Source organism: Babylonia areolata, chromosome 20 (assembly GCF_041734735.1).
Source record: "Babylonia areolata isolate BAREFJ2019XMU chromosome 20, ASM4173473v1, whole genome shotgun sequence".
In the NCBI taxonomy this organism is placed as follows: domain Eukaryota; kingdom Metazoa; phylum Mollusca; class Gastropoda; order Neogastropoda; family Buccinidae; genus Babylonia; species Babylonia areolata.
This window is the reverse complement of record NC_134895.1, coordinates 46,955,559-46,968,203: the sequence shown is the minus strand read 5'-3', so window position 1 is coordinate 46,968,203 and position 12,645 is coordinate 46,955,559. Positions and strand designations below refer to the sequence as shown.

The following is a 12,645-nucleotide window of genomic DNA, read 5'->3' as shown; positions in this document are numbered from 1 at the left end:
CTAGCCCTCGAAATGGAAACAAATTGGAGAGAGAGAGAGAGAGAGAGAGAGAGAGAGAGAGAGAGAGAGAGAGAGAGAGAGAGAGAGAGAGAGAGATTCAGACATTATCAGTAAAAAGCAAGCCATTGCTTACTACCGGTAATGGGGATAAAAAGATACAGAAAGACACAGAGACAGACACAGAGAGACACAGAACATGTAGACACAGAGATACAGACATGTAGACAGAGGCAGATACAGACATGTAGACACAGACAGATACAGAGATAGAGACATGTAGGCAGAGACAGACAGACACAGACATGGAGACAGAGACAGACACATAGAGACACAGACATGTAGACAGAGACAGACAAAGAGATAAAGAAAGACACAGACATGTAGACAGAGACAGACAAAGAGAGACACAGACATGTAGACAGAGACAGACAAAGAGATAAAGAAAGACACAGACATTTAGACACAGACAGACACAGACATGTAGACACAGACAGACACAAACATGCAGACATAGACACAGAGAGACACAGACATGTAGACAGAGACAGACATAGACATGTAGACAGAGACAGACAGACACAGACATGTAGACAGAGACAGACAGACACAGAGAGACACAGACACGTAGACAGAGAGATACATACAGACACAGACATGTAGACAGAGACAGACACAGAGATACAGACAGACACAGACTAGTAGACAGAGATACAGACAGACACAGACATGTAGACACAGACATACACAGAGATACAGACAGACACAGACATGTAGACACAGACATACAGACAGACACAGACATATAGACAGAGACAGACACAGAGATACAGACAGACACAGACTAGTAGACAGAGACACAGACAGACACAGACACAGAGATAAACTGCAGATAGAGAAGCTCAGATTTCAATTCTGCCCATGGAAGCAGATGACATTCGGTGTTACATCATAATTACAGCAAAAAGTGTAAACGTCATACGTAGCCATGGAGATGTCACGTTTCTGTTTGTTTGTTTGGTTGTTTGTGTTTTTTTGAAGAGAGAGAGAAGGGGAGGAGAGAGAGAGAGAGAGAGAGAGAGAGAGAATGAATGCTCTCGCCCAATAATTCAGCAGCCAGCTATGAAAAAGGACACGTACAAGACTGCACAATCACCGCAAACAACAAATCTGTCATAACATTTACACGTTACCATGGAGACGATGCGTTTCTCATGGAGAGGATGGGAGCGTGGGTGTGTGAAAGACAGAGAGGGAGAGGGGGGAGGGGGGAGAGGGAGAGAGAGAGAGAGAGGGGTGGGAGGGGGGAGAGGGAGAGAGAGAAAGAGGGGGGAGGGGGAGAGGGAGAGAGAAAGGGGAAGGGGGAGAGGGGGAGGGGAGAGGGCGAGAGAGAGAGAGGGAGGAGGAGAGAGGGAGAGAGAGGGGTAGGAGGGGGAGGGAGAGAGAGGGGTAGGGAGAGAGAGAGAGGGGGGGGAGGGGAGAGAGAGAGAGGGAGGTAGGAGGGGGAGAGGGAGAGAGAGAGGGGGAGGAGAGAGGGAGAGAGAGAGAGAGGTGGGGAGGGGAGAGAGAGAGGGAGGGGAGAGGGAGAGAGAGAGGGGGGAGGGGAGAGGGAGAGAGAGAGGTGGGGAGGGGAGAGGGTGGAGGGGGAGGAGGGAGAGAGAGAGAGGTGGGGAATGGAGAGGGAGAGAGAGAGGGAGGGGGTGGAGGGGACAGGCAGAGAGAGAGAGAGGGGGGAGGGTGGAGGGGAGAGAGGTGGGGAGGGGAGAGGGAGAGAGATAGGGAGGGGGGGAGAGGGTGGAGGGGAGAGAGAGAGAGAGAGAGAGAGAAGAGACAGAGACGGGGGTTCAACAACACTCAACAGCAGCATCATCAACAAAAAGCCAAGGTCAAGTGACGACACAAGCGATTTACCAACAAACGGGGAAATGTAAATAACATACGTACCTCACTGACAGGTACACCACTGCCTCTTGCTCAACTCCACTCTGTGTTGGTACAGTCTGTCAACCCCCCCCCTCCCCGCCACCCACCCCCCTCCATCCTTCCACTCATGACTTCAGACTGGAATGAAGAGGAGGGTAAGAGGAGGGTTGCGAGAGGTAATGCCACATTCATTTACTGGACAGATCTAATAAAAAGAAGAAGAAGAAGAAGAAGAAACAAACCAAGAAGGGGGGGTGGGGGTGGGGGTCTGGAGACAAATAGAACTTAACTGTCTGGCTCGGGGATCATGTTAAAATCACAGCTGATTAATGGACATCTAGCTGGCTGATTGTCTACCTCATTAAACCACCCCTACCATCCTCCCAAACTCCCACCCGATGCCGCACAAAAGGCGTGGTTTCAGTTTCAGTTTCAGTCTCTCAAGCAGGCGTCACTGTGTTCGGACAAATCCACATATGCGTCGCACCACATCTGCTAGGCAGATGCCTGACCAGCAGCATGACCCAACGCGCTTGAATCAGGCACTGAGTGCATGCTTATATATATATATATATATATATATATATATATATATATATATATATATATATATATATGTGTGTGTGTGTGTGTGTGTGTGTGTGTGTGTGTGTGTGTGTGTGTGTACCTATCAGAGTGGATTTTTTCTACATAATTTTGCCAGAGGACAACACTCTCGTTGTCATGGGTTCTTTTTCTGTGCGCCAAGTGTGAACTGCACTCGGGACTTCGGTTTATCGTCACATCAGAATGACTAGACGCCAAGTTTGACTGTCCAGTGAAACTTGTGAGAAAGGGCGATAGCGGGATTCGAACCAACACCCTCACGAACTCTATATATTGGCAGCTGAGCGCCTTAACCATTCTGCCACTAAAAAAAGCATAGACAGCAGGTTTTAACTAATATTTCACGCGGAACTCAAAACCGGTCCAAATGTCTGTGCAGTTTCAATGAGGTGGTAGCTCATTGGATCAAAATATACAAGGTGAATGATTCAAATCTTAAAATATCTTTGTTGTTGTTGTGAAAACAGACATCTTTTTTGTTGTTGTTGTTGTTGAGAAAGGGTCATTCTTTCCATTTCATCAAATTTCAGCTATATGTTTTTGGTAACAAACGTAAAATAATGAAAAAAAAGTCTTTGAAAGACATATCAATTCTAGCATGTCAGAAAAAGACACACAGACACACACACAGACACAAACACAGATAATGGTAGCAGTGTGCACAACAAAAGAGAAAACATATCTGTCTCAGTTAACGTACCGTGCGCTGTAAAACCAAACTACATACAAAAAGAAAAACGGCCCAGCAACATTCCCTTTCGCCCCCTACATTAGGCACACATGCACGCTGGTGCTTACGCTCTATCTCTCTCTCTGACACACTCATACTGGCACACACACACACACACACACAACACACATACACACGAGGTCAAAATATACCCTTCAAGCAAATCTAAGAGCTACAGGAAAAGACAGACAGACAGAGAGAGAGAGGGGGTGGGGTGGGGAGTCAAACTGAGTGTAACTGGGCACGGATTTCTGTTTTCTTTCCTTCTTTTTTGCTTTTGATTGAACAATTTTCACCCTCTAGCAAAACAACCACTTCCTCCCCACCCCTGCACAAACACCCTTCCCCCTAAAAACAAAACAAAACAGCATCATTAACAAACAAACAATATTAACAAACCCGTCCGTGACGTCCTTACGATGTCAAACACCACAAAATCGCCTCTTCGCTTCCTGTATTCTTGTTATATCAATGCTTACTTAGTCCCTTCGCTCCTTGTGGGAAGTAGAATAGGCCATCAACGTATGTTTCTCCACCGACCTCACTCTGGGCTGTCCTTTCTGCATCCTTCCAGCAGCTGGATCAATGTTATGCTGTTATATCAATGGTGGTGGCTAATATTCCAGACTCACCACGCCCTTTCCCCCCCCCCCCCCCCCACGCCCCGATAAGGACAGCCTGTGTGGTTAGGGACACAAGAGAACCGACTCCACCACATGTGACGCCTTTGGCACCACGGCACGAGGCATAGCGTAACGCAACAGATACGATACACACTATAGCCAAACATGCATCCTCCATCCCCCCCCCCCACCCCCCCGTTCCCAGCCAGGCTGGAGGAAAAAACAAAACAAAACAAAACAAAACAAAAAACAACAACAACAAAAAACAAACAAAAAAACAACAACAACCGACAACAACAATCCAAACCCATTCCGAACACTTGCCGTCTCTATGGCGACGCGTGGAAAACGACTACCACCTATCTCTCCCCCCCGACCCCATCGCCTCCCCTGCAATCATAGTGGATTAGGTTGTTGTCATAGGCTTGTCTGTAAGCTTTCGGGGAACACAATTTACTGTAGAGGTGACGGATGACTCTTTGACTCTTTCTCCCCACACACAGAAATATACAAGCCAACAGACAGACAGACAGACAGACAGACAGAGAATCAGAATGCCCCCCCCCCCCACCCCCCTCCTTTTCTCTCTGTCATATCGTCCTGAGGTCCTCAATAGGCCTATCAACTTGCCAATAAACGTAAACACATCTTTAAAACACAATGTTGTGTGTGGGATTCTCGAACTCAGAATCCCTCTAGTTTAATGCATTAACTACACACACACACACACACACACACACACAAATCGACCATGTCCGTAAACCTGCCAAAACCATCAAAAACGCCAAACTGATAACCCCTAAACATTTGGGAGGGGGTGGGTTGGGGGGGAGGCGGGAGGGGGTGGGGGGGAGCATTTTATGTGAGAGAGGTCCATAACTATATCACAATTCAAGTGCTGCTAGGGGAAGATGACACACAACATCAGAAGCCAATTACCACAAATAATAAATATGTCGCAATATCTACGCCTTACCATGAAGACGCTTCGCTTTCCTGGCGAGAGAGAGAGAGAGAGAGAGAGAGAGAGAGAGAGAGAGAGAGAGAGAGAGAGAGGATGTTTTATTCAATATAGGCCATGGCCACTCATGAAGGGCTGATGTAAACAAGTTACACAGAGGTATAAATAACACGAATACCAACTTTTTTATGAGTATACAAGCATACATCATTCAACTACATATCTGAAAGCTTTTTATATATAAATAAATTGCTAAAATTGCTTGATAACTGATTCCTTAGTGGATGATGATATTAACAAAGATAATCTGAACATGGAGGGTTGCCTATAACAGTTTGGATGAATTAACTGATTTCTAAGTTCATTTAACACAGGACAGCAAAGCACAAAGTGAACTTTATTCTCTTTCGCACCTTTACACAATGGACAAAGTTGGCCATTATCATTATGATGTCTAACGAAAATATGTACAAACAAGTCAGAAATTCCAAATCTAAACCTTTATTGTCATTATGAATTTTAGGTGTTGATCCATGTTCATTGATAAATAAACAGGAATAGAGTGTGCCGAATTAACTTGTCTATAAAAATCAAACCCAGTATCATCTTGAATGCGAGATGACCATTCTTACCAACGGCAGTCAATACATCTTGTACGAAGTGTACGAATAAATCCCTTTATATCTTCTACTCCCTGATTTAACCATACACATGCAAATCCCATTTCATATAGCTTTACCCTAATTTTTGACACCCAGTTTTATCTTACCTCTAATATCTAAATCGTATAACATATTGTATGCTTTCTTTGGCAGTCTTACATTTTCCATACGCACTATTTTCAACCAGTAGGAAATACATTTGATAGCAGAATTAATGTATACTGGGTATCGATTTGTTTCAGCATAAATCAAATCACTGGGGGTTTGCATAGCCACTCCAAGAAATTTCTTCAATGCAAATATTTGAATTTTTTTCACAATTTCATAAAAAATTCAAATGATTGATTTTCTAAACTAGATAATTTGCGCATGATACAAAATAATGCACGTTTAGCTCTGCTCGCAAGGTCTTACAATAAAGCTAAGTTTTGTTGAATAATATATTCCTAAGTATTTGTAAACATTCACAACTGGCATAAATAAGTATTCCGTTGTAAGTCCACCTCTCTCTAATTCCAAAACAACCCCCCTTTCTGAACACAATGACAGTGCTTTCTGACATATTAACTTTCAACTGAAGTGAAGTAGGAGCCCGACATTAACTGTTTAACTGTGTTTGTAGACCAATAATAGTTTCAGATATCAAGACAACGTCATCAGCCAAAAGCAGGACAAATATTTCTAGGAAGTCCTCAATAAACTGTGCTCCATGTTTTCCACATCTAACAACTTCCGAAGTTGTTTCGTTAATGAAAAGGGAGAATAAAATGCGGCTACATACGTCACCCTGCTTCACACCAGAAGTGCACTGAATATATAACCGGTCATATTACCTCCATCCTAACCCTAGCTTTTACACATTCATACATGCTCATTATACATTTTAATAGTTTTCCACGAATACCAGCTTTTAAAAGGATAGACCTAAGAAAAGTTCTAATAATAGAATCAAAGCTTTTTTGAAAATCAATGAATGCGACATACAATTTAGAGAGAGAGAGAGAGAGAGAGAGAGAGAGAGAGAGACAGACAGACAGACAGACAGACAGACAGACAGACAGAGACAGATAGTCACACAGAGAGATGAGACAGAGAGACGTTGAACACCACACACACATACACACACGCACACACAAAACACGACAAAAAAACAACAATAAAAACCCCCCAAACAAACAAACAAGAACGCCAAGTGTTAACACACACCACAGATATTCTGACAGCCAGACAGATACCACAACCTCATGGCCACCACCCTGTATAAATCTCTATCCACCCACCACCCTCTATCAATCTCCATACAATACCCTGTGTCGATCTCTATCTATCCACCACCCTGTACAAATCTCTACCCACCCATCACATCTCCACTGACCAACCCGTCTCAATCTAAATCCGCCACCCTTTATCGACCTACACCCACCATCCTGTAACAATCTCTACCACCCTGTATCAATCTCTATATCTCTCCACCACCCTGTATCAATCTCTATCTCTCCACCACCCTGTATCAATCTCTATATCGATCCACCACCCTGTATTAATCTCTATCTCTCCACCACCCTGTATCAATCTGTATATCTCTCCACCACCCTGTATTAATCTCTATCTCTCCACCACCCTGTATCAATCTGTATATCTCTCCACCACCCTGTATTAATCTCTATCTCTCCACCACCCTATATCAATCTCTATCCACCACCCTGTATCAATCTCTATCTCTCCACCACCCTATATCAATCTCTATCCACCACCTTGTATCAATCTCTATATCTCTCCACCACCCTATATCAATCTCTATCTATCCACCACCCTATATCAATCTCTATCCACCACCCTGTATCAATATCCACCACCCTATATCAATCTCTATCTATCCACCACCCTATATCAATCTCTATATCTATCCACCAAACTGTATCAGTATCTACCACCCTATATCAATCTCTATCCACCACCCTGTATCAATCTCTATCTATCCACCTCCCTATATCAATCTCTATCCACCACCCTATATCAATCTCTATATCTCTCCACCACCCTGTATCAATCTCCACCACCCTATATCAATCTCTATCCACCACCCTGTATCAATCTCTATATCTCTCCACCACCCTGCATCAATCTCCACCACCCTGCGTCAATCTCCACCACCCTGTATCAATCTCTATCCACCACCCTGTATCAATCTCCACCACCCTGTATCAATCTCCACCACCCTGTATCAATCTCTATCCACCACCCTGTATCAATCCCTATATCTCTCCACCACCCTGTATCAATCTCCACCACCCTATACCAATCTCTATCCACCACCCTGTATCAATCTCTATATCTCTCCACCACCCTGTATCAATCTCTATCCACCACCCTGTATCAATCTATATCTCTCCACCACCCTGCATCAATCTCCACCACCCTATATCAATCTCTATCCACCACCCTATATCAATCTCTATATCTCTCCACCACCCTGCATCAATCTCCACCACCCTGTATCAATCTCCACCACCCTGTACCAATCTCCACCACCCTGTATCAATCTCTATCCACCACCCTGTGTCAATCTCTATCCATCCTGTTTCAACCTCCACACACCACCCTTTATAAATCTCTATCAAACACCATGCCCTCACCCCCATCCACCCCTCCGTCCTCAAATGGGAAAATAAGAGCAGCGGAAAGGCGGGTGGTAATACAACAGTCATTTCCTGAACAATCTAAAATGCAGGTAGGGGGTCTGCAAAAAAAGACCCCGCCCCCCTATCCCGCCGATGCATGAAAGCAAACCCGTTATTATGTCAGCGCAGATCGTTTCAGTGAGGTGGCCAACCTAAAAGCAGAAGAACCTTAGAATTTTCATTCCCAAAGCGAATCACAACTCAGTGTCTTTTCTCCTGAGAATAATTCATTTCGGTTTCTTTCTAAGTCAAACATAATGAAGAGCTTCACACACAAACTGAATCACGATAAAAATTAAAAAAAAGTCAGGATAATACACTTTGGTTTCTTTCCCAAAACAAAACAAGCAACCAACCAACAAAAAGGTAAAGTGTGTGTGTGTGTGAGGGGGGCGGGAGGGGGGGGAGGGAGGGGGGGGCTAGGGTGGGAACTTCAACTACGCTAATCCCCAGATGCATTCTTGGTTGCAAGCGCCAGTGCAAACGGTGTTAGCTGGTTGGTACCACCACTTAGATGTTAATGTACATGCCAAAAGAGATCGTGTTAGCAGAATGCATGGCAGCAACAAGCGAGAAACACACCCAGGATCTTATTACGTTCTGTGCGCGGGAAGAAAAAAAAAGCGTTAACTCGGTACAACATGGCTACATTCCCTTTCGATCAATCCCTGTCTTTCCATGAAGCACATGCACGAGAAAGAGAGAGAGAGAGAGAGAGAGAGAGAGAGAGAGAGAGAGAGAGAGAGGGAGAGAGAGAGAGGCGAGAGAGAGAGAGAGAGAGGGGGGGGGGAGACAGTCAGAGGGGCAGTGATGTATAGAAAGGAGATAGATACAGTCAGATAGTGGAGGACTGACACACACACACACACACACACACACACACACACACACACACACACAGAGAAAACCAAAAAAAGTTATAATTGTCAGGCCTCTAGCCCTTAACATTAGGAGTGCACAGTTTCAAGAAAGACATCATGCATGCACTGATCAAAATATTATTGAGACATTCTCGTATACAGCTAAGTGCTCTGTATATAAAGAAGATTTGGCTATAATATCTGCGTTTTCACAAGCTTGAATAAAAGAAAACATGAACGACTGATATCTATAATACTTCACTGGTATTAATTCCCCCCTTAAATCTTGCTGTGACAAACGAAAAGAAAGTGCACTTCCTTTTCAACTGCACTACGACAGACAGGACAATAGCTATCACCATCATACACATGTGGTCTGCATCGCAGTCAACTGTATTTTATTGTGGACATACCAATTCTAAATTCAGAGAGAGAGAGAGAGAGAGAGAGAGAGAGAGAGAGAGAGAGAGAGAGAGAGACAGAGAGAGAAAGAGATACAGACAGAGACAGAACTCAAAAACTTTTTCATTCAAGGATTAAGATTTTAGGCATAGCCTATTCTTCCAATATGTCCTTGCTAATCTACATCTATTACAAATAGCACACACATAAACGAAGGGGAAATGTATCCATGCAGAAGGACATACTTAATGAAGAAAACAACCCCTCCCCCCCCCGCCCTTACACACACACACACACACACACATGCATATACATACGCGCGCATAGAGAGAGAGAGAGAGAGAGAGAGAGAGAGAGAGAGAGAGAGAGAGACAGACAGACAGACAGAAAGACAGCAGACAGACAGAGAGACAGAGAGAAACGGAGAGAGATATTCAGCAGGCACAAATTAGTATCAGCACCAATCAAGGTTCTCACGATCTATAACTACCAACAACAGACTCCCCCCTCCCCCGCCCCTCACAGTCTCTCAGTGGCACAGCTGTCCCATCAGCAGAGCAGTGAACGGAACCCCTGACATTTACACTTCCCCGCGCAGTGCCAGACCTCCGGAACAAACACGGACAACCAGGCGGTGCACTCACACTCTCTTCCTTCCTCACCACACCTCTTGTCAGCAAACAACGCGGTCTTTGAAGTCCGCAATCATCACTCGCGACCCCAAAGCAGAAAAATCAGTATGCTTCAAACCGCCTCCTCCCCTCACACACACACACTCTCTCTCTCTCTCTCTCCCTCTCCCACAAACACTGGCACAAACAAGGCATTATTCGTTCCTACAGGTACATGCTGTGTATATGTTACACCCAATATATGAAATTGGCCATTTCATGAAAATGAATGGGCAATTGAAAACTCGGCCATTTCGTGAAGTGTGCAACTTTTATGAATACCCTCCCCCACCCCCAAAACCCGAACCATTTACAGATACATAGAAATATATGATCTTGTTCAATCACCGCAGAAATCATACATGTATAACATGTATAAAAATCCTTTATTCAGGTTAAATTTAACAAATGATCTCGATACATTTGTTTCAATTTTGGCTTCCGACTGTCCAAAAGGCTGCACACTATTCCATTCGTGAGGAACAGGCCCTGCGGTCTCTCTGTCTCTGTCTCTCTCTCTCAGTGCATAGTGGTCAACGTTGTCACAGGATTTGTGGCTGTGGCAGACACTGTTGCAGCGAAGACCAGCTTTCAGACAGGAACAGCGTTTTGATAAATGTTTGTTTGTTGGGTACATTTTGTAGTGTTTATGTTACATTGATATAACGCGTTACACCTTCCTACACGAATGTGTTAAGTGTATATGGTTTGCTGGGTACATTTTGGTGTGTTGTTTATGTAAACGTTGATGTAATGTATTGTGCAGAATACTGTGTGTTTTATACAGCACCCGGAGCACTTTTTCTTGACAAGAGTGCTATATATGTACCCATTATTAATAGTTAACAAGTCACTCTATGTTATAAATGTACACATACCTGCCCCTTCCTACCTCTGTGGCTGCCTTCACCTCTACACCCCCATCTCGCTCTCTACGATCGGTTTCGGATCCACTCTGTTTACGCACACCCAGATTCAAGCACTCCACTGTCGGCCGCCGCTCTTTCTCCGTCTCTGGACCTTTGCATTTGGAATGGACTTCCATCTTTCGCTTCGTCAGGTCTCCGCACTCAGCTCTTTCAAGTCTGGCCTTAAAACAACCCACCTCTTCCCAAGATAGCCTTCCTCTGCCTGCCTCTTCTTTGTCTTTACTTTCTCAAGTTTAGAATTATACATGCGTTTGTCTCTGCACAAGATTCAGCGCTGCATCAATACTGATTATTATTACTATGATTATTATTACTATCAAGTCATGCAAACAAAGGCAGCTGAAAGTGATAAGATAAGAATAACTTTATCATCTCCAAACAGAGAAATTTGGTCAGGTACATTATCACAACACAGACAAGTAAACAACATGGAGACCATCACTGTAAAAACGAAAACAACAACAACAACAGTTATTAGCATTATAACGAAGACACAGATGTAAAAATATCACATACATTGTTTCGTACTTTCATTCCACGCATTGCAGGCAATATTAAATAAATAAATAAATAACATGAAATAAAATAAACATTATTTTGAATATGATTGTGAGCATGGTATACTATACTGCACACTGATTATAATTAAGATAAGAATAACTTAATTATCTCACAAGATAAATTGCATCAGGTGCGGCAAAACACAACCAGACGATCAGTACACACACATAGATACAACGTTAAACATTACTTGACTAAACAGGAGTGTGTGCACATACATCATCTGGAAAAGAACGATACTGATAGGTGTCATGGACTAGAAGTGACCACTGTGTTTTTACCCTGCGTCAGTGAAGGAGATAGGTGGACACTACATACATAATTATGTGCCACTCAAACCAATTTGAGGGCCACACAGGCCAAGAGGAAAAGGAAATGGGGGGAGGAGGTGGAGGAGGAGGAGGAGGAGGAGGAGGAAGAAGAAGAAGAAGAAGAAGAAGAAGAAGAAGAAGAAGAAGAAGAAGAAGAAGAAGAAGAAGAAGAAGAAGAAGAAGAAGAAGAAGAAGAAGGAGGAGGAGGAAGAAGAAGAAGAAGAAGAAGAAGAGAGAGAGATTCAATATATAGCCCCATTTGAAGTGGTTAAACAAACGGGAGAGAGAAAGATAGGGAGGAAGGGAAAGAGAGACAGAGATGTAAAGATATATAGATAGATAAAGATAGATAGATAGATAGGTAGACAGATAGATAGATAGATAGATAGATAGATAGATAGAGAGAGAGAGAGAGAGAGAGAGAGAGAGAGAGAGAGAGCACTCGTGTTCTTCGGGTGTTCAGGTCCTCCTCAGTACCCAGCTACAACAGACTTCCTGGAGTTTCTGGCATCGCTGTGTAGACAACAACAGCAGCATCGTGCGCTCCATTCCCTGACACTTGCACTCCCCCCCCCCCCGCGCCCCCCCACACCCCTTCTCAAGTGCCACACGCCAGCGCAAACACCAGCATCCACGCACTACACACACTCTCTTCCACCCTTCCTCGGCCTTGGCATCAGTATACAACAGAGTCTTTGAAGGCCGCCATCACCAAAGACACTCCAAAG

The 12,645-nt window shown here is 44.0% G+C and overlaps 1 protein-coding gene across 1 annotated transcript in view; it reads right to left on the bottom strand.

The window, feature by feature from the left end:
* Positions 1–12,645, bottom strand: part of LOC143295067 (choline transporter-like protein 1) — a 111,862-nt gene that overhangs the window by 65,373 nt on the left and 33,844 nt on the right. The gene's annotated exons all lie outside the window — the stretch shown is intronic.